The 25,280-nt window shown below is 45.8% G+C and overlaps 1 non-coding gene across 1 annotated transcript; it reads right to left on the bottom strand.

The window, feature by feature from the left end:
• Window positions 1-311: 311 nt before the first annotated feature.
• On the bottom strand, window positions 312-455 carry LOC144095732 (U4 spliceosomal RNA). Its single transcript, XR_013306754.1, has one exon. It is a non-coding gene; the product is annotated as a U4 spliceosomal RNA (small nuclear RNA).
• Between the last annotated feature and the right edge of the window lie 24,825 nt (window positions 456-25,280).

The raw sequence follows: 25,280 nt of genomic DNA, 5'->3' as shown, positions 1-25,280 counted from the left end.
GTGTAGTAGAATAAACAAAACGCGGAACCTGTGCAGTCGCCGTCCTCTTCTACATCGAGGATTAGCGCCAGCACTTCTAGTACCCTGTCTTCGGATGTTGAGATGGTCGCTTTGAGTTTGAGCTTAAAGCGTCCGCATGCGTCGACTACGGACTCGGACATTTCGGCTGATCGGCCAAGGAGGCGTCGTGCCTCCTCTGGTCCGTCCCTACGAAAAAAGTGAGGTGGTTTTGCGCCGTCCGTGGGGCGCATTCATTGCCTAGAAGCCACAGCTCCTAGTCTTATTTTTCAATTCCAAATTTTTTTTTTTAGGCCCCGGAGGGCCAGCCAAAAATTGCCACAGCCGACGGTTATTTCACGTCGTCCGGGCGGGGCATTGGGAAAAGTTTTCAACTAGCAATAGTTCGCTCCTCAGTCGAGACTTCATGGGATGCGACACTGCCTCTGCCTACACTTAACATGTTTACTCTTAACGTGCTGGGGTTCTGTAATGTTATGAAGAAGGCCGAGGTGGTCGCTTTCACTCGTTCATCGGGCTGCGATATCCTCTGCCTGCAAGGGACCATTTTTTTTTTTTGCCTCAGTGACATGTTGGAATTTAAGCGTAGGTTTGCATCGATGCTTTTTTTTCGTACTCCAGCGCGCGTTCTAGCGGCGTTGGCGTTCTTGTTTTGAACCGCATCCTCCTGCAAGGCCATCATGTTACCTACGATGCGCTTGGATGCGTGCTGACGTTCGACTGCACGTTTAACGCACTTCGCCTGAGAATTCTTCGCATCTATGCATCGGCGCATTCTAATTTGGTAAAGTCATTCTTTAAAGATCTTGATGTGTATTTTCTTGGAGAACGTAAGGTTGTGATGTTGGGCGATTTCAACTGCGTGCTCGCTATGGTCGGTGATGTGCAGGGCCCTGGTAGAGGCAGGCCAGGCTGAAATGCGCGCGAGTTGCACCGCCTAGACAACCAGTTTATGCTCACAGACGCTTATGAGCTCCTGTATGGCGGTGTCTTTGTGTGGACTTGGCGTCGCGGATTATCATCGAGCAGGTTACACAGAACGTATGTACCGACGGGCCTTTCGAGGACAGTGTGTGCTGCTAACGTAATGACGCTGCCGTCCTCGCCGGTATACATATCAGACCATCGCCCCTTTCTTCTGTCATTCGTGGTTCCGGCGACTGCAGTGTCTACTCACAGACCATGGCGTTTTGGATGTGTCCATCCTTAACGACACCAGCACGAGAGAAGGACTCATGCGGGCCTTGCGCTTTTCGATTGTTGGGGCCGTGCCTGGTGACTGGGACCGTCTGAAGGAGCAGTGACGTCACCATTGTGGCGCTTCTGGTCGAGCCCTTAGGGCTCGCATCTCAGCTGAGGTGCGTGAAGTGACGGCGAAAGCTGCTAATGGCTCAGCGCACCTTGTCCCCATCGACGCTTATGTGCGCATGGAAAGAGGAGCTTTCGGAGCGTCTCCAGCGTCCTTTTACGATCATACTGTTTGACAGCGGCCGCATGGCGTTGTCGACGCAGTCCAACTGCTCATCCTGAGGTGCTTCTGTTTGCACGCCAGGAGTTGTAACCTCAGGGCGCCCCTGCTTTTAGATGTTCCGCCAGGGCTGTGGCGCAGCCAGTTGACAGGAATTTCAGTGCGTTTTTCGTCCATTTCCGGGATATTGCTCATTCACTCCTTCGGGTTGATCGCCATGACGTTTCCGCACACCCATCTTTAGCAAGGTTGCCGCAGGTTGCCGCTGAACTTCATGATGTCCTTATGGTTGCGCCAACACCAGTTGAGATCAAGGAGGCATTAGATTCCATGAGACGAGGCTGAGCGCCTGGGCAGATGGTCTTCCTGTGGAGTTATATTTAAAATAATGGCATATTGTAGGCCTCATTTTCACGCAAGCGTTGAACTCTGTCTCACACCGCATGTCTTTCCCGATTCATTTAAAAGAGGCCGAATAGTCCTGATTCCTAAAAAAGTCTCCTTTCTCGACATGTCCGGAAGATTGGCGCCCTATCACCTTACTAAATTCAGATTATAGAGTATTAGCAAAATTACTCGTTCGCCGTCTACGGCCTCTTCTCCAGTTCCTCATTTCCTGCCACCAAGTTTGCTCCATCCCGGGTCGTGAAATACATAGTTTATCTTCCGTAACGCGAGATATCCTACAGTATACAATACGGCGGCGCGCCCAGGGTCTTCTTGTTTCCCTCCATCAAGAGAAGGCTTTGGACTTTTTAGAGCATGAATATATTTACGGTACACTGGGTGCTTTCGGTTTCCCACCGTCTTTCGTGCTTATCATTAAAGAGATGTACAGAGACATTTCAAGCTCTCTGTTCCTCGATGGCTGAGAAAGTACCGCATTTGATGCTGATCGCGACATCAGTCAATGTTGTCCGCTCTCCCCCCTTTTGTTTGTCTTAGCATTAGAGCCTTTCCTCCTGGCAGTCAATCACCACTCTCTTATTAGAGGTTGGCGTTGCCAGGCAGTGAGACAGTACGCGTAACTGCTTATTCAGAAGACATCACACTCAACTTAGCTGATGAACGCAGCCTGCTCGAAGCTTTAAACGTCTTTCGGGAGTACGCCTCCTTGTCGGTGGCTGCTCTTAATTTTTCGAAGAGTCATTACTTTTTTGTAGGGTCTCCTCAGAGACGTATTACATGTGCGATACCTTTGCAGTTGTGTCCGCAGATGCGCATTTTAGGCGTGGCCTACGACTGTGATGGAATATGGGATGGTATGTGGTCTTCGGTCGAAGAGGGAATTACAGCTCGTGTACGGAGGGCCCAGATATTTGACCTGCCTCTGCTTGAGAGGCGCTACTTGGTTCAGTCGGTCGTGCTGGCTGCCTTCTGGTACCTTTGCCACATTGTTAAACCACCCCTGCGCGTCATAAGGCGGGTGCAGACTACAGTTTTTTTTTTTTGCCAGGCGGAAACGAGCTTGTTGCTCGTGCTCTTCTTGGACAACCACGGGTGAGAGGCGGTTTTGCCTTTCCAACTTTGTCCATCACGTCCTCGTTGTTAGCTTTGAAGTGCATTTTGCGTATCCTTCTGCGGGACGCGTTTCCGGCGCGAACCCTAGCGTGGTACTCTTTGGGCCCTTCTTTGCGCTTTTTGAATCCCTCGGCCCTTGTTAATCATGGACCTCAATCAGAGCAGCCTACCGCTTTCTATGCTACGTCAGTGGTCTTTTTCAGACATGTAAGAGCAGTCGCACCTGATGTCAACATCACTGCAGACCGTGTGGTGGACATTATGGGCTCGCTGTTGTTGCCTGTTGGGCCGGCGGCTCACCGCTCACCGATGCGCCGCGTTCAATGGGCACGCATAGCGTCGATGCCTCTCGCAGATCACCTACGCGACTTTGTTTTGAAACTTGGTTGGGCAGTGCTGCCTACTTGTGATCGGCTAAAGCGGTGGGGTGTTTTACGTTCCAGTACCTTCCCGAATTGCCCGCTTCCCAAATCTAATCGCCACGCTACAGTCACCTGCGTGGTAGCGCGAGTCTTTTGTCGCGCAGTTCATGCGGGATTCTGTGGGCAGGGCATTTCAGGCTTTGTCTCCCGTGGCCGCTTCCGCAGCGGCCGTTTTGCTCGCCTGTTAATTGTTGCGGGTCTTTTTAGTTTATGGCGCAATCGATGCACCGCGGTCGCTGGTGGCTTTCGCCGCGGCGCTGTGTGGCCAAAACTTGGCCGTCTTCGAAGGGAGCTGATCAGTTTCTCGTCGGAGGAACTCTTTTTTTTCTGAAAGGAAGAGTTCCTCCGGCCGTGGTCGTGCCCATTCATTACTGTTAACAACGATCGTCTTGTTCTGGTCTTTAGACCAAACTGGCCCTGAGGTCTTTTTTTTTTCGTGCCAGATAATTGCTGTTTCGCTCTTTTGTGAATAGGTATGCTATCCCGTCTTAAATCGCTCACAAGCAATTCCTGTTAGCGGTTCAAAAATGTTTATGGTACCTCTTTAATTGGCTCGCCTTACTAGCTTAACGTCATGTCCACTTGTGAATGTCAATGTATCCGGTAAGCTTGGCACAAGTACATGTGTAAATAAATTTTTTTACAATCGCGTCTTCACGCAAACCGCTAGGAATGGCTGGTGAGAGAAATAATAAAAACATGTTATTTTTGGGGACAATTAAGACTCTGAAGCTACTGTACAAAGAGTACAAGCTTGCGCTGGTCACACGGATGGTATGACGCAGGCGAGGTACTGCAGCCAATATATTCAAAGGTACCAATAAAGCATTGAAGTTTATATAGTGCTCCAGGCAGCACTGCGTAAGCTTCAAGATATAGCCCTGACATGAATGCATAGTATGCCCGAGAAATGTGAAACAGAGAGTTGAGAAACAACCCAGTACCCAGCTTCAACCACCCAGCTTCGGGTGTCCACCGAGATATGCGAGACAGTTACTGCATAATTTCCTTTCCTCAAAACCAATTTTCTTTTTTCAGCAGGGCATTCAGGCAGTGAGTTAAGTCCTTAGGTTTCCTGCATTCTTCTTGCGCACTTTTCAATGGGCCTTTCGTAGGCAGTATGCATTTCAACGGCGTCCACTGAGGCAGGGAAATTTGTCACTGATCTTTTTTTAATGCGCTCGGTCATCGCGCGTCGCGCGCGAATATTTGGAACAGAAAGAGTGCCACTGGTACGCGCACACACGATGTGCTTTTTTGCGGCTCCGTTTTATTGCCAGCTGTAAGTGATAAATTTAGATAGGTACAGGCGACACTTTAAATGCGTAATGTGGGAAGTTTAAACTCAATTATTACATCAATTACAGCTAGCATTTGCCTTTTCTTTACTGCAAACAGCGTGCTCTCAAGCATTTTCTTCAAACACGCTAAAAACAGACAGGAGAGCTGTGGTAATAAGAATGGAAGTAGTCATATATTTGCAGACAGTGAAATACAACTTCCGAATGCTATGTGACAATTTGTGCCTACACAAATGAGTTCTGAGCGAAGAGTGAAGCAGATTGTTCAATGTCTAGTCTACGACAACCACAAAAGGAGGTTATACTGTTATTGCTCGCTGATTTCACAACTTTAATTTTCGTAACAATGCCGCTTAGTGCTGAATTGAGAACTTGTCGCCAAACTTTGATAAAGAACGTTGCGTTTGGAGCCCTTTTTTGGATGTAGCTCAAAGTTCCGATTTTGCGATAACGTCGATATTCGTTTTGTGATATCTTCGGCTGTGTCTCGTGTAATGGTCCAAGTTTCTCAAAAGAAAAATAAATCCTGCCCGATAAGAAAGAAAGACTAGACGTCTATACCATAGGTGCATTTTTTTGTCTTTGTTTTCCTGTCTCTATGGGGTCGTGTCGCACAGCAGCCACAACCTGAGATTAAACCTTAGTTTATGTGCCAGCCTTTGCCTATGCGCATTGTGCATTGATTTCTGTAATTATTTTCCAATGCTCTGCTTTTTCTGAAAAGAAACTCCGTCCCCACTTACCTAGTGTGTTTACCGTTCTTCTGTTCTTCTTTTGGGAGTATACATTGTTTCTGGATAACAAACAGCAGAGAAGGAATGAGAGAAAAAATCATGAATATCCTGGCACCAGGTTACATTTTGTTTATTACGAGTGGAAGATTTTTTTTTGTCAACCTTCAAAAGAGGCAGTAGAGAACGCACACAATGGAGGTCGTCTGAAGACACGTCAACTAATATCTGCATAGAATTTCAAGGTTGGAACTTTCGCAATAAAAGTTCGTGCTGAAGCGCAGGTGTCAACGAGAACGAGAACTTAACTACAATTCTCAAAGCCGAAAAGAAGAGTCCTAATGAGAAGATGCATAGAATAGCAGTAATTACGCTACTTCAAAAGGAACGGTGGCATAGTGACGCAATTTGCAAGCACGTGTGCTTCATGTTGCGCTTCATTTGATATGTTCTCATTGTATTCTCTCGTTTGGTTAATATCCTCTTAAGGTAATTAGTTGGTAAGATAATGAAGTTTTAGCGAAAAGCGAAAAACAGAGAAGTCATTGTTCTCATCCATGCTCTTTTTATTCCACCCGATCTTCCCCCTGTGCTTCCCCCTGTGCTAGAACTGCACAATCAACAATGCAAATAGCTAGAACAACCGTTACGTCAACAAAAGCCGAATGCATTGCATTGAAAATTGGAGACATCTCAGAGGTAATAGAAATTGTCCTGGCTTATGAAGCTCAGATCTAATAACTAAGTTTCTGTCAGTACCATATGTGCTAATAAAATGCAAACTTTTCGTTGTAGTAAACCGTCCTATGATAAAAAATTTTAGAACTTACTTTAACTGCGTAACCATACCTAATAAAGACAGCACTCCCTCGAGGTGACTGGAAGAAGCATCTTTGGGCAGTGGGCAACACTCGTTTCCTGATGGTGACGCCACAAATCGTCTTACCAGATGATCTACGACAAGTTCTCTACATGCACTTTGCATGAGAAGCATCACACAGCATCGAAAAACAAAGCACAAGAGACAGGCACGGGACGAACACTGCCGAAACGCCTGATATATGTGGCCACCCGAAACACTATCACAGTGAATTTCTTTGGATAGCACGTTTACAGATGTCAGAGCTAAGCATTTAATGCGATAAGAGAGAGAATAAACATTTATTTGTAAAAAGGAGACCGGAGCGGATTGTGGGTGGGGTTCTCAGTCCAAGATTTCAGTGGCATCCGCCGGCGCTTTGACAATGGCGACTAGCGCCTCCTGGTCTTTCAGTGTGCCGCTGGCCAGCGTCACCTCCCAGTGTTCTAGCGCCGCGCTGTGCAGTTTTAAGCAGCGGGGTTTAGCCGAGCATGTCCATGTAATGTGCCTCAATGTGGAATATCGCCACACCAAGGACATTTATCTGCGTATAATGTTGGGTGAATGCGATGTAGGTGGTGGAGGTTGAGGAAAGTAAGAGCTTGGATGCGTCTTAAGTGGTAGGAGTCCTCCGCGGAAAATTTCTTTTATGGCGAGATGTAGAGACGTCTATTTAGGCGGAGGATCTTTAGGCGGATTAAAGAATGGGTTGAAAAGGGGTAGAGATGAGATAAGAAGATTCAGACTAATTACGGCACAGAGTAATCCAGGCCTTCACGATCCATGCCGAAATACGCTGAGGAGACCCTCATACCAATCTTCTGAGTTCACATATGGAGGGTACAGAGTACGTTGCTGTGAACATTGCCGAAAATTTACAGCGACGTACGGTGTACCTAATTGTACCCAACTACCACTTCTTGCATCAATATGCTGAAGGGGAGTAAAAGGTTTGAATTTTAAAGGGGTGGAGAATTGACCGGAAGAACGTAGTCCTGGTCTGCTACATCGCTTCAGAGAACAAAACACGGCTAGAGTAAGAGTGGTAGTTTTAATGTCATGATACAATGGGCAACGTAAATGATTCCAAGACGTAATGCACGCGTCACAAAGTCCCTAAATTCCTACCCGGCGCTTCTTACGGCCAGCGCCACCAATATTCTCCTCTGCCAGTAGGTGAGCCTTGAGTTATTGAAAATGTTTACAAAATGGAAAGTTTTATAGGCAGAAAATCTTATATCATTGAGGCAGTTAACAGCGCGCAGGACGGTCTATCTAAATTTCGATGTTTTTATTTCATGAATTTGCTGGAGTTTTCGTAATAAATGAATGCAGAACAGAAAAAGCATTACATACCCTGCTGCGACGAACATTGTTTCTGATAATAGTTTTAGTCGCGACTGAAAAAAGCAACAGAAAAATATGTTGCAGAAAAAGAAAACCTAGTTCTTTTGCATGTTTGACGCACAGGCAAAAAAAAAAATCATCATGCCCAAATCACTGGTTAATTTAAAAACATAATCGCTGTCGGACGCTGTACATAAAAAGGCCACTTTCTTTTCGTTAGGCTGGTCTTAAGTCCGCATTGCAGCTCAAGAGTACAGGCTTTCAAGATAATGCGCTTTGTCTAAACCAATGAAAGCTCATCAGTCCCAACCTCAAAGCAGCTTGTTCAGCCACATGCGAAGTGAACGATGGGCTCGTTCCTTAAACATGCTGCAAGATGGGTGCGCGCTTTGTTCATATGCCTTCTTAACTTAGCTTCTCTGCAAATCGTCTTTCGTCAGACTGCCTTTTTGCGAGCCTTATTAGGAAATTCAATCAAAGTTTCAAACCCTTGCTCAGGTTTCCACTGCAACACGCACCCGTTCACGCACAGCCCATCGTGTCGTTGCATCGAAAGGGCCTATCAACAAAACCTAAATGCATACGGTGAAAGAATAGCTTTTACCCTGCGCTTTCACCTCATTCTCGAGTTCCTCGCTGATGTAAGTTGTAAATTTGTTTGTAGGACGCTGCTTGTATAACGTTCGTTTTTTTTGTTACAGCATACTGCATCTTTCTCTATTGTTCAAAGCAAAGCCAAAAGTAAAATACTTTCCTCACTTTTAAAGAAAAATACGAAAAACTGGGCATTTTCTGCTTTCTTGCACTCTGAGTCATTTCGCATTAGCCCATGCATTAGCATCCACTAGAATTCACGTGGGAGGCTGTCATGTGCTCCGGACAGGGTTGAAACTGCTCTGAGTGCTCTATACTTGCATACAATAGAGCATCGGGTATTATGGAACACATTTCTGGACTATACCATTAAAATGTCAAAACTTCACGCTGTACACAGAACCTATAGGTTCTGTATACTGGGAAAGTACTGGGAAAGTAAAGTGTACTGGGAAAGAAAGTAAAAAAATAAAAACAGTATACTGTCTTTATTTTCGAAGGATCTTTATGACACGCCTTTACCAACGTGCTTCTTGCCTTAAATATTGTTTTTCTTAGGTATATCTTTTCTGTTGATTTGTTTTGTAACTGAAGGATTGCGCGCATGCTTGTTGGCATTTGATTTCGAATAAATCCTCATGCGTGCCTTGTTCACACCCCCTAAACCAAAGCACTTACGGCGCCCTGATTCAGAACGCATGCGTACAGCCTTTATTATACCCCGACCAACAACTACTCGGCGCCATGGCAGCTTTCACCCTGTAGGGAAAACAATAGTGCCGTACAAAAACTCAGTGCCTGGTAAAGAAAGTCGCGATGCCTCTGAAACGATAGGCGTTCGCATCATTCTGTAGTTCTAGGAAGTAAGACTTGTAACGTTTTAGTACAGGGACCCCCCCCCCCCCCTTATTCTGGCCAAAAAAAGTATTCAGGCCAGAATATAACCCTGCTGATTGTACATCAGGCTTGAACTACACTCTAGAGAAAACAGTAACGTTCTTCAGGAAACGCATTAAGAGCTCAAGATGGCGAATGCATCACTCCAGAGCCGTGAAATCGACTGCGATCAGGTGATCTGGGAGCTTATGTCACCAAGATGAGATGGCGTTTACCGCGCGTTGGTGAAATAGCAGGTTCATCAGAATCGATGCGAGCAGTAATAAGTGAGCTCTACGCAACGTAACCCACGTAAAACCGGCAGAAGTGACTAAATGCGACGTAGACAATTTTTGCCGGTGTGGGCCTATGGTGCCGGAAGAGAGTACGCCAAAGATGACACTTCTATCATTGCACATTCTGGAAAGCGAGTAATGATCTTGCTGCGCCCATCCACTATCTGGGGCCTTGTCCAGGGAAGCTTCTATAGCGTTACATATATATATATATATATATATATATATATATATATATATATATATATATATATATATATATATATATATATATATATATATATATATATATATGTGTGTGTGAAGAGAGCCAACAGTCACCGAAACCAAGATCCGTAGGGCAATTTTTAAATTTAAAAAAATTAGACATTCCCCTATGCACCTTGGTTTCGGTGACTGTTGGCTCCCTTCATAAGTTTATCAAACGAGCCCCTCATTTCCTTAACTTTGTCTGCTATATATATATATATATATATATATATATATATATATATATATATATATATATATATATATATATATATATATATATATATATATATATATATATATAAACGAAATACTTCCAACCAATGACCGAAATGGCCGTCCCAAGATGGCAGCATAGATAAATAATGAAGGACGAACGAATAGTGCAGTAAAGAAAACAACACTATGTGACTTCGTTCAAATTAAAAAAATTGGAATAATGGCGTTTAAAGAAGCAGTTAAGTGCATCGTACTAAAATTAGCGCAGTTAAGATGTTTTCAAATATTGAAAATCTATTGTAATGTATAACCTGATGAGACATGGAAAGAAAAAGAGAAGACGGGGAGGTTAAATAGAAGGGTGTTGCAGATGGCTACTCCGCAATGAGAAACTCTGTTAAGGGGATGTGAGACGTAAAGAGAGAATAAATGTGAAGCAGAAACATCCCGTAAGCAAATACCTGCGACCAAGTCACAACAATAACCTTGAAGCCCTTTTGGGGAACATCCATATTATTTATTAATGTGCGCGTGCAAGCGTGAAGGAGAAAATTTATCGGTTCAGATGTTTTACCTCATTCTCGGCAATTCAGGCGAGCATCTGGCGGAAACCTCAGCCAAGCTGAGGCCGGACATATTCTAAAATTACCCGAGAGTTTGCGAAAGTTTTCAAACAAAGTGGTTGACAGAAGAAAAATTTTCGCGGGCGATAGATGCGATTGATGCAGAGGGGAATGCGTTAGCATGTGGGTTTCGATTTTGTTAGCGCTCTGTGTTCACGAACCAAATTCATTCCCCTCAATGACAACTTAAGTGTCTTGTTGTCCCGCAGTGGCTGCTCAGATCTCCCGCCGTTTCGTGTGCCTTGCTTCATGTTCGTCAGATGGCGCGTCCTTGCGCTTTTTTAGGGGTGGTTGAAGTACCTGCGTGCTCTTTCATTTCGATGCGGACGAGAGTTGATGAAGACGGCGATATCAGAAGCAAAGCACGAGAGGTTGGCAATTAAGCATGCTGGCAAAAGGCTCTCGCGATGACTGAGAGAATAACGAACAAAATTGATGACGATGTCCGAGTTGTCTAAAGCAGCTGCAAGAGAAGGTGACCTGTTCGTGCTACCATGGTTTCGAAACCCCTTCGATGCTTTGCTTATTCTGCTCACGCTCTCCCGAAAGCGTGAGAGAACGACGCCGCAGGACAGTTCTTTTCGGGCACGAGGGTCCTATTGCCTGCGCAATAAAGACCTGCTCCCAGAGGGATTAGACGCACGGCCGGCGGTAATTGAGTGGATCTGCTGCAACCTCTCTCGTGTGGTGTGTTCTAACCCGTATCATCTCGTGATATATTGTAAATATTTACCAATCTCATCTTCAATCCATTCATTCTACGCTTATAAATGCTTGGAGCCAGTAGTGCTGCCATAGTTGCTGTCCATTCGAGCCGGTTGGGTGAAGAGATTGAAAGGCTCCACCCTGTCACCAGTGGCTATAGCTGAGCAGGCGAGCGCATTACGCGTCAAACTCCGAAAGCAGCGAGGAACGCTGAGCCCCCTTGCAATCACGAAAAGCAGATGCGGCTGAACATGGTGGCACGCAAAGGACAAAAAGCGGCGATGGAATCTGTGCAAGCTTTTTACTTAACAAAAACCGCTGATGCCGCAGGCTGCTACAGTCGCAGAAGTAATCAGGGAGGCCACACGCACTACCTCGCTCAAGAACAGAAACAGGCGAAAAGAGGGGCACGCTCCAGAGTTAAAAGACGTCGGCTATACCAGTGTGCGAGTGCCACCATCTATGAGCAGCTCTTAAATGACGCTGCGCCTTTCGTGAAATGCATTTCATGCTTACACCTCCTTTCGATGACGAGAGTGTTACAGTATTTTGACACATTTCATTTTATACTCGCAGAATTTACTACAGCCACTGACGGGAAACATATGTTCTGCTCATTAGGTTTCACAGGTATAAAATATTCTTTCTCATGCGAACTGTTTAGGATCTCTTGTTCCAGTCAGATGATAATTTCATAAAAATATTATTTTTTGTTTAAGTATTACACATTGCAATTTTTCTTTCTAGTATTTCATCATCTGTTTCAGTCTAAAAATGCGCGTGGATATGGCGTATTAGTTGATACATCAGAAGGGGACCACCGTCAGAAAGTTGTGATGGCAGACTCCAGTATCTAAGAAAATTATCACATGGGGTCCCCGTGGTATCACATTGGGCGGATGAGATTGAGAAGTTTGCGGGTATACGGTGGCGACAGCTGGCACAGGACAGGGTTAATTGGAGAGACATCAGAGAGGCCGTTGCCCTGCAGTGGGTATAGTCAGGCTGATGATGATAATGATGAATGGATCAATTTGATCTATTAAAGTCAGCATGTTTTCTTAAACAACCAATATATATCAGGGAAGAGGTATGTACATATGTGAACAGAGTAGGAGCAAATTTCTGACGCCCTGCCGGAAAAACTCACCTTAAAATTATTCATTATGGCATCTGCCACAAAAGGTTCGGTACAGAGCGTCAGCCGGAGGCTGCTAACTTCTGAATGGGATTAAAACTCAGACCGGTGCGGCTAATTGGAAATCCGGTTGCGCTGTTTTCCTAAACTCGCTGAATGCGGTGGAATAACAGGACCATCAAAAGAACGAGGATTAGAGAAGAGGAAGATTAAATTACAAAAATAATATCCCAATAGATGGAAAAATATGACGCCAAAGCTAATTACTTTAAGCCTCTTTTTTTATAGAAGAAAACGAAATAATTCGATTCCGAAAGGCTTCCCGTCAAGCGGAAACATCCTACTGATGCCCGTTCTTCTGGAGCTGGTACTGTAAACTTTTAAATACCATCCGATTTAAAAGTCAAGGTCATATATGCTACGCATGGCATAAATTATATTGCTGCCACTTTTTATTCTTAAAAAGAAGTATTTTTCATTCGTAAGGAATGCGTGCTGCTATATCTGTGCACAGGAAAACGGCGCCAGATGTATCAAAAAATATTTGTTGACTGATTCCTATGAACATGAGCGGGCAAGCAGAATTGTTTTGCGGGAAATAGCTTTAATTTACTAGATGGAATAGATACCCCATTATACGCACTGAAATGAGCTTTGATAACGTTGAAATTAACCTAGAAGACAAAGCGACAATGTGTCATATTTGATTCTGAGTAACCATGTGTGATGTAAAAATGTTGACGCCTGTTACGAACAGCACAAGTTGCAGAAAGGAGTGCTGTGTCGCAGCATTTATATGCGAGGAGATAAATACATTTTTTCCCCAAAAAACTGCCAACATTTTGTGCCAAATGGTTCTGATTTCCTGACAAGTCTGACACTTACATGCAGCGCACTTCATGCGATTGCTGAGCTCACTAAACAACTGACGTCCTTAGAAGAAAATAGGGATATGTTCGGTAACATGTTTTCAGGCTATGATCGGTAAAGAGTCGTGTTTCACTAATGTTGTTCCAAGCGCGCACTACTGGGCAAGAGTAGAAGCAAATTAAACGGAACAAGAAGGCGCTCAGAAATATTTCACGTCTCAATAGGCGAGCAATCTACAACTCTGCACTCGATGAAGAACACAGTTATACCTCAAACACACCCCTTCGAATTTCATCTCAACAAACTAGTTTCTTCACCAAGAGCGTCAGAAGTTCTCGAAATGAAGATACACCTTGTAAATATGTTGCAGGAACAATAGGTGTGCTTTATTAGCTTACGTGTACTTAGAATGTACGTCTGCAGCAGTTAGTGTCTGGCAGAAAACAAACAAAACACTGGCAGCCTGTAGTGTTCAAAGTAATTCACATTAGCTGCCCGTTTGCATGTGTCCGCCGTGATGAGAAGGAGTTCGTTTCAAGCTTTCTTGCTACAAACGGGTGTAACAGTCGTGCCAAGCCAGCCCTGCGGCAGCATGCTAGCCGGTTGACGACAGAGAACTCAGTTCGTCGCTGGGAGTACTTGTGAAATATATAGCCCTGTGCCGGTTAATTGTCCCGTCGACACAAGCAGGCATGAATGGGTAGTTACGGTGGAAGCGGAAGAAGGCACCAAGCAGCTGTAATTGCATTCCGCGTGTAGGGAGAACCTCGCGAAGTCCTGACCCCGTCGCCGTCAGGGTGTCAACGCGCCAAAGCCGCGACCCGCTTCTGACAACATTAGTCAGCAGCGGCATCAGAGAGCGCGCGCATTATCACCAAACATTCACCGTGGCACGCATTCCACGGGTAGCCAGTTTATTGTATTGCGTGAGTCGTATCACTGGCTGGTTGCGTTGGAGATACAAGGTAATAATGTCGTCATCTTTGCTCTTTTGTCCGTGCAAAGACGCGCGCTGGATGCGCGACGACGTTACATAACTTTCGTTCACTTGCCGAAAGCTGATCTATACACGGCGTCTCCCCGTGAAATGTTTGCTACAAAGCTTCTGTAACGCTAGCGGATAGTAAGAAGCACTGGTAGGGCCAGGCTTAATCAGCCGGTCTACTAAATAGCTAATCACTCTCTCTCACTCAATCTTTGTGCACTGAACGTAGAATCCGTACAGTCTGGGATACGGGAGGGGGCTAAGGCGACTGTTGCTTTTGGTTTTCAGATGGATGATGGATCTTTATGGCGCAAGGGCATCTGTGGCCAAAGAGATCTATGACACAAGGTATTTTCGACTACTGAAGGGGGGTCAAAGACCCATTTTCCAAGCATTTCGCTCTAAAGAAGCCGAGCACGAGACCGGGGGAAAACTAGTAACCGTTGTATCACATGTGGGTACATGGCCGCACTACGGTTCGAACCCCGCACTTCCCGCTTGAGAGGCGGATGCTCAAACCATTCGGCCACCGCGGCGGTCACGCGATTCACATTTTTATTTCAGAAATCATAAACAAGAAGAGGAAATGCTATCGTATACAGCATAAAGGTGGACCTCGTAATTAGGAAATTGAAAGTGTAATAAGCAAAAAAAACAATAATCACTTAATGAATCATACATGCCAGGTTATAAAAAAAGGCTGAATATCTATGGCGTTCGCACTTGCGCCGTATGTATTCAGAGAGAGCGCTAAAAAACCGCACTATTAGCTGCCACATTTTCTTTCTTGCTCTCCCGTGGTTGGCACAGAGCACCGTGGCAATCACTTTTATTTCTAATGTGTAGCGCTTTTATCATGTGAATACACATTGGACGAGTCGTGACGCCTCTTCTTCTAGCTACCCTAGGTATTCATAGACTTCTGCTAACGAGTTCACTGCAGTGGTCACGCTGTTAGAAAAGGTGCGTTTTCTCAGTTCTGCCCTGTCATTACGTACTATATCAGGTGGTTCGGAGGAGGTGATCGCTAATTTTTTAAGAAAGGTTTTTGAGGAAAAGAGAAGCTTTCTGCGGCATAGTAATACCAGTGTTGGCGGACACGCACAAAAAAAAACAGGTGAATAATGTTAACTATTGAAGTTATTAACTAAATTTGAATAATTAACTTATTACTTTTACCGATAGGAAGACAAATGCAATTAGAGATTTTTAGCCGGTCCTTAGTAATAGCCATATCAGTTTCTCGAATTTCTAAACCACAATTACCCTCGCCGCTCTGAATTGGCCTAAGCTTTATTGAGATGTCTGGTTTCTGCCTTAAGCCCCCAAAGCGACTCCTCATGATTTTAACAAATCTAATGCTTTGAAGCAGATCCCAGTAATGAAAAAAGAAAATATTACTTCTTAGTGAGACACAGGCGAGTGTATTTTTTTTCCGCTTATGACCGACTTGCAAAGAGAGGAATTGTTCTGTGTGGCAAAAACCTATCTTTAAATTTGAAAGCGCAAAGGAAGCACACCAGCAAAGGCCACAACAACTATAAAATAAAGCCTGCCACTTGCACACAGTGTTTGAGGCTCCTCAAATGTATTTCGAAAAGCTAACTCCGTCTTTTTCTCGCTTTGCGTGAATACAGACAAGCAAAATAAAAAAAAACAGTAAAGGTACCGGCACTAAGCAAATACTAGTTCGCAATCACATCCACCCTAGCAGAGAAGCGCGTTACCGGGAGCTGTATTTTGCAGTCCAGTCCAAGGCTGCACTGAAAATTGACTTCAAAAGCTCCTCTTTCTAACAAATCCTGTAAAACATCCAATCTGCCTGGTTTTTGCGGCTGTTCACGGTTGAACATAGTTTGGAAGCACTCGGTATTGATTTTGAGCACTGCTTAGTGCCGTCATCTTTTAGGGCTAACGTTGCAAGCTCAAACTTAATAGCCATTTACGCCTGGCGTCAATAATTAAGGATCTGAACGTGCGGAGCTACTTTTACTTTTCTGCAAGTCATCTTTTTCAAACCGTATTATGCACCGGAAATTCGAGGAACAGCTATTGCCAAAAGCTCAGCATCTAGTCCTGGGCTTCCACGATCACTCCTAGCGGGCTTAGGCAAGGGTATCTTGGTAGACACTGTTCGTTCAGCTGAGCCAAAGGTACACGCTCCTTCCTTACGAAGCTAAAATACTTTTGTTCACACGTGACATCCTGGAGAGAAAAGAGAGCGCTTTTGAGAAAGGACGGAAGGGAGGGGGGGGTGGCACTGAAGACGGCTGTATCTGCAGGCTTGAAGAGGGAAACGGCTCAGGTAGATGATTTGATTTATGATGTTTACCGTCCCAAAGCGACTCAGGCTATGAGGGACGTCGTAGTGAAAGGCTCCGCAAATTTCAACCACCTGGTGTTAATTAACGTGCCCTGACATCGCAGAATAAACGGGCCTCTAGAATTTCGCCTCCGTCCCAATTCGACCACAGCGGTCGGGATGGAACTCGCGTCTTTAGGGTCAACAGCCGAGGCCATATCCACTGAGCCACCACGGCGGGTTGGGCTGCGGTGGAACCGCTTTGAACTGAATGGTGGTTTGGTTTAGCCTCTGGAAAATAGGCGCAATGAAATTATTTTCACGCGCAGCAGTTTGCTCATGAAATCGACCTGCGATGCTTACATCTAAATTTATTTTGGCCTAATATAGCTTTGAACCATGAACTGAAGAAAAGAGTCAGTTTCAGGTATCGCTGCCACAGGCCAATCTTGCAAATACAAGCGTGATGACGTCATAGGACAGGAGACGCCACCTTGGGGGAGTTTTCCTTACTCCATGGTTCTGCGAATCTCAGAGGCTGACAAAGGAAGGTTGCGCGGTTCAATATTGAAGTAAGTTTTGGTTTCAAACCGATAGTGCACTTTTGTCACACAAGAAGGACAGACCAAGGAAAACCTGAATGTTGGAAGCAAAGAAAACCGATGCTTGGTGGCGCCACAGGCGGCCAGGAGAGTTTCGGTTTGCTATAGCGCTTCGCGTCTATGAGCTTTGCGCGCCCCGTGGTTTTGTTTTTGACTCACCTCGATTTACAAGCGCCGAACATCAGAGGAACTCCAAGTGCCGCTTAAAATGCTAGTTAAGCCTGTTAATGCTGATCACATGATCGCCAATGTCGATGAAAAGCTGTGATGGCACGATGGTCGGTGATCGTACAAAGCAGTATAAAGAGCACTTGTGTCTTCGTACGCTTGCCCGGCGAAACGTTCCCGGCTGTGCCAGTCAACTTCGAACTACTTAACAGAAATCGTTTATTAGGGACGGGAGACAAGATACAAGATAGTTAAGAAAAATTTCTGGTGGCCTAGCTCCATTAGGACAGGATATCCGTAGCGAAAGCGCGGAGACTTCTGCATCAGAAAAATGCATTCGCTAGTTGCGCCTTTATTCACGGTTAAAGCTTGAGCCGTCGAGGCATAGCGGTAGCGTCTCCGCCTCGATGCTAAAGAGGCACATGACGTCACAACAAGCACCACGCCGCGGATATTCCCTTTCGTCAAAACCAATTTTCAGTTTTAATTGCGGCTATCCTTCCTTTCTTTTTTCAATTCCTCCTTTAACCCTTCTTTTACTGCACGGTTCGTGTGTCGGCCGACATGTGAGCCAGATACTGCGCCACTTACTTTTCCCAAAAACCAATTTTCAATTTTCTATCAGTTTTCTACCATACATTTTTATTGTGTAAATAGTTTGTGTATTTTGCGTCTCCCCCTATTCTCTCTTCTTGTCCCCTCGCCTCTTGCATTTAATTTCTCCATTCTACCTGGTAACCTTTACTTCCTCTGCCCCATCTCAGTTCTTCAGTATCGATGGCAGATGCCGAGGCTAGCAAAAATCTTTTCCTTCCTTTTTATTATTATTTTGAGGGAATCACTTTACTGCTACCACTATTACTACTGGTACTACTACTACTACTACTACTACTACTACTACTACTACTACTGCTACTACTACTACTACTACTATTACTACAATAACTACTACATTTCCTATCCTTGTAGTCAAAAGTTAATCACAGTGACATAAAAATGACGAAACGATGAGACGTCACCACGTGACGCAACGAGGAATCAGCCAATTACAGCAGGGCGGCGCCCCAAGAGCATTCGAGGGGCCGTCTGCTAAATTTTTTGTAAAAAGAAAGAAGAAACAAGCAACTATGCAAATACCTAATATTTTATTTTGGCAAAGCATTGTGTTTAAAACCGCCGCTGCGGTGGCTCAGTGGTTACGGCGTTCGGCTGCAGACCCGAAAGACGCGGGTTCGATCCCGGCCGCGGCGGTCGAATTTCGATGGAGGCGAAATTCTAGAGGCCTGTCTACTGTGCGATGTCAGTGCATGTTAAAGAACCCCAGGTGGTCGAAATTTCCGGAGCCCTCCACTACGGTGTTCCTCATAGCCTGAGTTTCTTTGGGACAATAAACCCCAATAAACCAAGCCAAACCATTGTGTTTAAAGTTCGAAAATATTAAGGAAAACAAAAAGCGTTTAAGTTGTGCTATTAAATTGGCTGGTGGGTAACTTTTGTGAAGCGGGGGTGTGCTGACGGCAGTAAAAAGGCCGCTTTACACGAAAGCAGCTGTTTCGCGGTGTGTTATTGTTTTTTGCGCGGCGTCTGGAATCGAGCTACTATGCGGTTGACCTAAGTGCGCAGAAAAATTTCAACGAATGAAGTGAAGGCTACGTGACTAAAAAGTCACGCAAGAAGCGCTTGGTACGAAATAGACGAAGACAACTTGTTGAAGTCTGTGTTGTTCGGCTCCTTCGATCGATGACAAAAATGCCAAAAGGTGAGGCGTTTCAGTATGTGACGAGTGGTTGTTTGTTTCTTTCCCCTTGGGAAACAGAAGACGACCACGAAGTGCCATTTGCTGGTAAAAATAAAGCGCTTTGCCAGCTTATAATCGTGTCTTATTTACATGTAGCTGTGTGTCAAAGAGGTGACGACGGAACCCACCCCTTCTGCGCACTAACTTTACAAACTGCCTCCAATACCTGCCGCACGCATTTGCTCACTGTCGGTTGTGCGATGCAGACGTACGCCTCATTACCAACGGAAGCTTGAAAGCCGCCAATAGCAAAGAACCGCTGTGCACATAACACCTGCCGCCGCACCGACAACGCGCTCGCACGCAAACCTCCCAGTACATCGGTGAGTTCGTTGCACAGCCACTCCACAGTCGACTTCTCCAGTCGAAAAAGGCGTCGGAACAGCTCGTCCGGCAAGTCAAACGCGTCTTCGTGCGCCCTCCTTCGCCGTTGCTCGCGCAAGCGCAGCCGCCTCAGTCGTATCGCCGCGTACACCGCCGCCATTTTCTGTCACAAATGCAACTGTCAATATGACGGCCTCGAAACTGTGACAAAAAACTGTCAATTAGCGGCTGCATAATTAGGAGTGCAACGTCACCACTTCTGCCACATCCGTGACGTAATCTCCAGCCACCCATGACGCGAAAAAACAAAATGGGCGCCAGCCACGACGTACCAATAGGAGCAAGGCTTATTGACACCTTTGTGACAAGTTTTTGAGAATTTTCTAAATTGACAGTTGCGTAATCTGGCCCCAGGTGACCGACACACTACGCCTGGCTGTTTTTCTTTCTTGATATCTACACCTTGATGTGAAAAAAAGTGAATCCAGAAAACAGAATCTATTCAAAGTGCGCTCGGCTATTGATCCAGAGTTCCCGGGTTCGAACCCGACAGCGACGGCTGTGTTTTTAAGGAGGCAAAACGCAAAGGCGCCCGTGTGCTGTGCGATGTCAGGGCACGTTAAAGATCCCCAGGTGGTTGAAATTATTCCGGAGCCCTCCACTACAGCACCTCTTTCTTCCTTTCTTCTTTCACTCCCTCCTTTATCCCTTCTCTTACGGTGTGGTTCAGGTGTCCGCCGATATATGAGTCAGATACTGCGCCATTTCCTTTCCAAAAAAACAATTATTAGTATTAAAATTCCCTCTTCCAGGTTGGTGCGCTACCACCGCTTCAACTGAAGTGGCGAGTAAAGGCGCCTGTGTGCTGTCTGATGCGAGTGCACGTAAAATATCCCCAGGTGGTCGAAATTATTCCGTAGCCCTCCACTACGTTACCCCTCTCTCTCCTCTTTTATTCCAATTCTCTTCTCACAAGGCGCAGTTGAGGCGTCCACCAATAAGTGAGACAGTTACCATGCCATTTCCTTTTCTAAAAAACCAGTAATTTGAAATGGTGAACATTTTTTACCAGTAACTTCGGCTCTCTCTGATAACTAGTCGATTCATTAACGAACCGTGTTAAGCGTGCGATGTGTGTGCTCTAGTGCCCTTCTATGAATAGCTTTCTGGTGACTGAATGGATCGAGTTAAAAAACGTTTTCAGTATAGATTCATGTGAAAGCTGTGAAACTAGTATGCCTGGAAAAGGGGGTCTGGCAATCACACTGCTGGCCTGGTTGGCTCTTACAGCTTTACGCGACGCTGGCGTTTTATGCGACCTGTGAATGTGGTCATGTTTGTTTTGTGGCAGAGGAGAAAAAAATGAACTGAGAAAGAGATACCGCGCGTTGTTAAGACGGTACTGCCTATTCATTCCTCCGACTGTCATTAGTTTGAGCTGCTCGAGGATTCGTTGCAAGGCCGCCGAATTCCCGTAAACCTAGACGTGTTGGAGCTAGTGCAAAAGTGTCCACGATTAACCGATAGCTTTTAAAGCTAAAGCTTTACTGGCCGCGAAGTTGCGATTTCGCCGTGGCAGTGCTCCGAGGAGGCACATGACGTGACAACGCGCGCCTCGCCGCGGAGCCCGAACCAATCGGGCCGGGCTGGCGGCGGCGGGCGCACTCGGCGCGAAATAGACACGTGCGCTTAGTCTCCGCCTGTACGGTCAGAGTGCGCCGAAGCCGCCGAACGCGTCGGAGGTCAAGCGCAGTTGGAGTATAGAGGGTCTCGCTTTGGACGACGTGACGTTGCCGTGCAGGTCTCCGTGCACACAAGTGTGATACGCCGGAGTATAAACGCGCCTTAATAGAGCCTGCGCTTAACCGCTAACCAACGTATTCGGTGGCGGCATCTATGGTAGTCAAGAAACCCCCCGCACTCCCACTGAATATAAAAAAAAACCTCGAACCAGGGCTTTTGCCGTTTGAGGCGGAGACGCCACCACTCCTTTTTTTTCTTTATTGCCGGCTTGGCGACTTGGTACCACTCCGCCACGACGCTTATTTTTAATGCCTTTTTATAGAAACAAGCACGATACATTGCTAAAACAACGCGGCCAGCTTCGGCGGGTCACAAGTTAAAATTTCTTGAGTTGCACCGATTCTTCATGCACACGCAACCTTACAGGTTGGTCTGCCTGTGTCCGGTACACATCTCGTATGTAACACAGACTCTCCACAAAGTTCTCTGACAGATCGAATAACAACATCAGCATTCCGGACAGCCATTCGAGTTTTCCATAAACTACGGATGCCCAGAAGCATAACGATGTCGTAAGGAACTCCTGTGTCATCTATGGCTACCGGTAAGTAGCGAATGCCAATTGGTGTTATGGGTAATTCCTTTTTTAGTGTGTGTTATAAGGCATCCAAATAAAAAATCGGGTGACCATATTCAATGAGCACGTGTTCTATAGCTTCAGGCTTTTTGGGAAGGAAGCAGTTCGTTGTCCATGGTACAAATATGCCTTTGTCCTCAAGCCACGTCTTAAACGGCAAAGTATTCGTGTGTAGTTTGAAAACGAATGTTTTTCTGCTTGCCTTAACTGGCATCTTGTTAATTCTTTTAAGAACATCGTGCCCTGGGCCTCCAAATTATATTGTACGGTACAGAAGCACAGGCATCATGATGTCTATCATATCTCTGTACAGTTTTTTTTCTTTACAGCGCTAAGGTACTCTAGTGAAAACTGAACCTTAAGGAATCGCACAGAGTCCACAACTTCTCTCAAGTAACCTCTAGCAACATAAGTTGACAGTCTCACAGTAGACACTATAAAATCTGGCAGAGCACTGGTCAGACGAACTTGCATCAAGGAATGCAAAAAGGGGTCGTTCTGATCTCTGAAAAAATAAATCGCGACACAAGCTGGCGGACAAACAAATTTGCGAAACCAAGACCGCCATCTTGAACAGCTCGAAACAAATTCGTTCTTTTATCCCTCTCCCAACTTGAACTCCAGATAAAGACAGGAAACACCCTATACATTTCATGGACATTTAAGCGCGACACAGCCAAAAACTTCAAAACGTACCACACCTTCGCGATTAAGAAAATGTTGCAAACTGTCGCCCTCGCAAACATCGACAAGTCTCGTCCTTGCCATGCCCTTGCTTTTTCCTTTACTTTTGGCGTCACCTCATTCCAATAATCAGCGCACTTGTCATAGTGCTCTAGAGGCACACCCAAGTATATAGCTGGATGGCACGGTTGTCCACTGCAAATTCGCGAACGCCGGCGGTGTAATATACCAGCTTCCATGCCAAAATCCGAAACTCTTTTCCCAGTTATTCTCAGCACCTGTTAGCTGACAAAACCCTCTCTCGGTCATCTGTTTTAGGGATCAATACTATGTGAGCAGTGCGCAAGGAAGGTGGCATTCTGACTTCTTCCGGGCTGACTTCTCTGAATGCTTATAAAAAGCAACCCCTAGACCATCCGGCCCCGTTGTTTTCCCAAGTGGTAGTTCGTCTAGTTCATCTATAGTCTTCTGAACCTCCTCTAAACTAATAGGCCGTTCTAGTCGAGCTTGTGTATCTTGGTCTAATGAAGGCATGAGTTGCAACAAACTACCCCACTGCCCGCTCTTCACGCTTTTTTCATTCCTTATAAGCCCTTTATAATGGTCGACAAACGCCTGCTCAATTTCTTTTTTATCGTTCGTTATTCTGTTGCGGTAACGGATCTGTCGGATTTAATTTTGCTCAGTATACCTTCTTTCGTCGCACAACGCACGCCTATTTGGCGTTTGGCCCGCCCACAGCTTTTAAGCGCACGCCCCTATCACAGCCGCTCGGTACTTATCTGTTTCCAGAGCTTCTAGATGGCTTTTAACTTCTCGGATTTCTTTTATGTGCAACCCAGGCGCCGCTGTTTTCATACACGTGAAAAAGTTTAATTGGCACTGCAATTCTTTGATTCTTTTCTTTTGATCCTGATAATGGATAATTTCTCTTTCTATCGCTACAATCTTGACGGTGTTCTTAAAGTTCTCCCACTTATCTGCGCCGCTGATTCCTACACTGGACGGAAGACACTTTGGTCGCTTCTTTTCTAACTTGTTCAACGATGGCTTCGTCTTCAAGCAGTTTCACATTTAGTTTCCAAAGTTTCCAGTTAAAGAGAGTCTTAACGGCTTTATTCCCAAAGGTTACCATACCTAGGCTGTGATCGCTGAATGAAACGTGTTTAACTTCATATCTGCTACACACGGCCACAAACCTTATGCTTGCGTACACTCTATCTAGCCTCACATTGCTGCCGCGTTGGAAGTGTGTAAAGCATGGCTGAGAGTCTTGGGACAACACCCAGCCAAGATCTTCCATGTCGTGTTCTTGAATTATTGCATCCAAGTACTGTGCACTCTGATCACGCACCGGGGCGTTCGGCACTCAATCCTCTGGCATGAAAACGCAGTTAAAGTCGCCCATCAGCACGAAACTTTTCTCACAGTCCAAATAGAGCTCTACTTTTTCAAAAAAAAACAACTAATACGCTCCTTATGACTGTGACACAAATCACTCTCCAAGCATATCCAGAAAACCTAGAATTAACAACCAGCAACCGTCCTCCTTCTGACGCAACAAGTTTCATTTGCAATGCCCACATTATTCCTCAAAAATAAGGCGCAACCCCCGGATTTGCCAACCGCGTAACGTACACCGACACTGTAACGGGACCGAAAATTTTCAACCGTGCGCTCTGTGTGTTCCTGGCTCTCAATCTTTGTTTCTGTTTCTTGTAATGCGACTATGCGAGTATATTATATTCATTTTATAATAATAGGTGACTGACCTGGCACCGGCACTTCCTCGACGGAAGTCCCCGCACATTCAGCGTGGCTACGCGCAGCGGCAGGTGAAACTTTGTTTCATCATCATTTTTGAAAGCACCCACATTTCGAGCAGTGCTGACATCAGGGCACCCCGACGCTGCAGAGGGTTGCGTGCGCTGGGGCATTGCAGGCCTTAAGCAGTCCCTGGCACTTTCACAGTCCATGTCCAAACTTTGACGGTCGCGCTTGTAGTTCCCTTCCATATAGCTTATGGTCGACACCGTTGCACGTTGATCCGGACTCGAAGGCAGCGCGCTACCGCAGCTGCAGCGCTATTATTATTATTATTATTGGGTTCGAACCCGCGAACTCAGGATCACGCTTTTTATGCAGAACCCACTTTGATGCCTGCACATGCGATTCCAGCAGACCATTTTGCGCTGCGCTCAGTCAAGGCGTGTGACGTCACGGAGGGAGCAGGCAGCGCACCTGGGATGCCTCCTTTCCTCCTCTCCACAACGCGGTGACGGAGAGCACATTTTCCGCTCTCCATGGCAGGCGTCGCATCGACCACACCTAGCATTCCGTTGAACGCATCAAAGTGCATCGGCGTTTTAAAGCGAAAGCTTTACTGGCCGCGATCTTGCGTTTTCGCCGTGGCGGTGCTTCAAGGAGGCACATGACGTCACGATGCGCGCCTTGCTGTAGATTTCTCTCTCTCTCGCTGTCTAGTCACTACAGCACATGCGCCACTAGTAGCACCGAGCCACAGGTGTTACGCCGCTGCGCAGCGCCGCGCCTTTCCTCAAAATAATATAATAATTATAATTGTTTTTGGGGAAAGGAAATGGCGCAGTATCTGTGCCATATATAGTTGGACACCTGAGCCGCGCCGTGAGGGAAGCAATAAAGGAGAGAGCGAAAAAGAAAGAAAAAAGGGGTGCCATAGTGGAGGGACCCGGAATAATTTCGCCCACCTGGGTAACATTACCATGCACTGACATCGCACAGCACACGAGCGCCTTTGCGTTTCAACTTTCCAATCCAA

This window comes from Amblyomma americanum, chromosome 6 (assembly GCF_052857255.1).
Source record: "Amblyomma americanum isolate KBUSLIRL-KWMA chromosome 6, ASM5285725v1, whole genome shotgun sequence".
Taxonomy (NCBI): domain Eukaryota; kingdom Metazoa; phylum Arthropoda; class Arachnida; order Ixodida; family Ixodidae; genus Amblyomma; species Amblyomma americanum.
The sequence above is the reverse complement of the archived record's forward strand: the minus strand, read 5'-3'. Positions and strand labels throughout refer to the sequence as shown.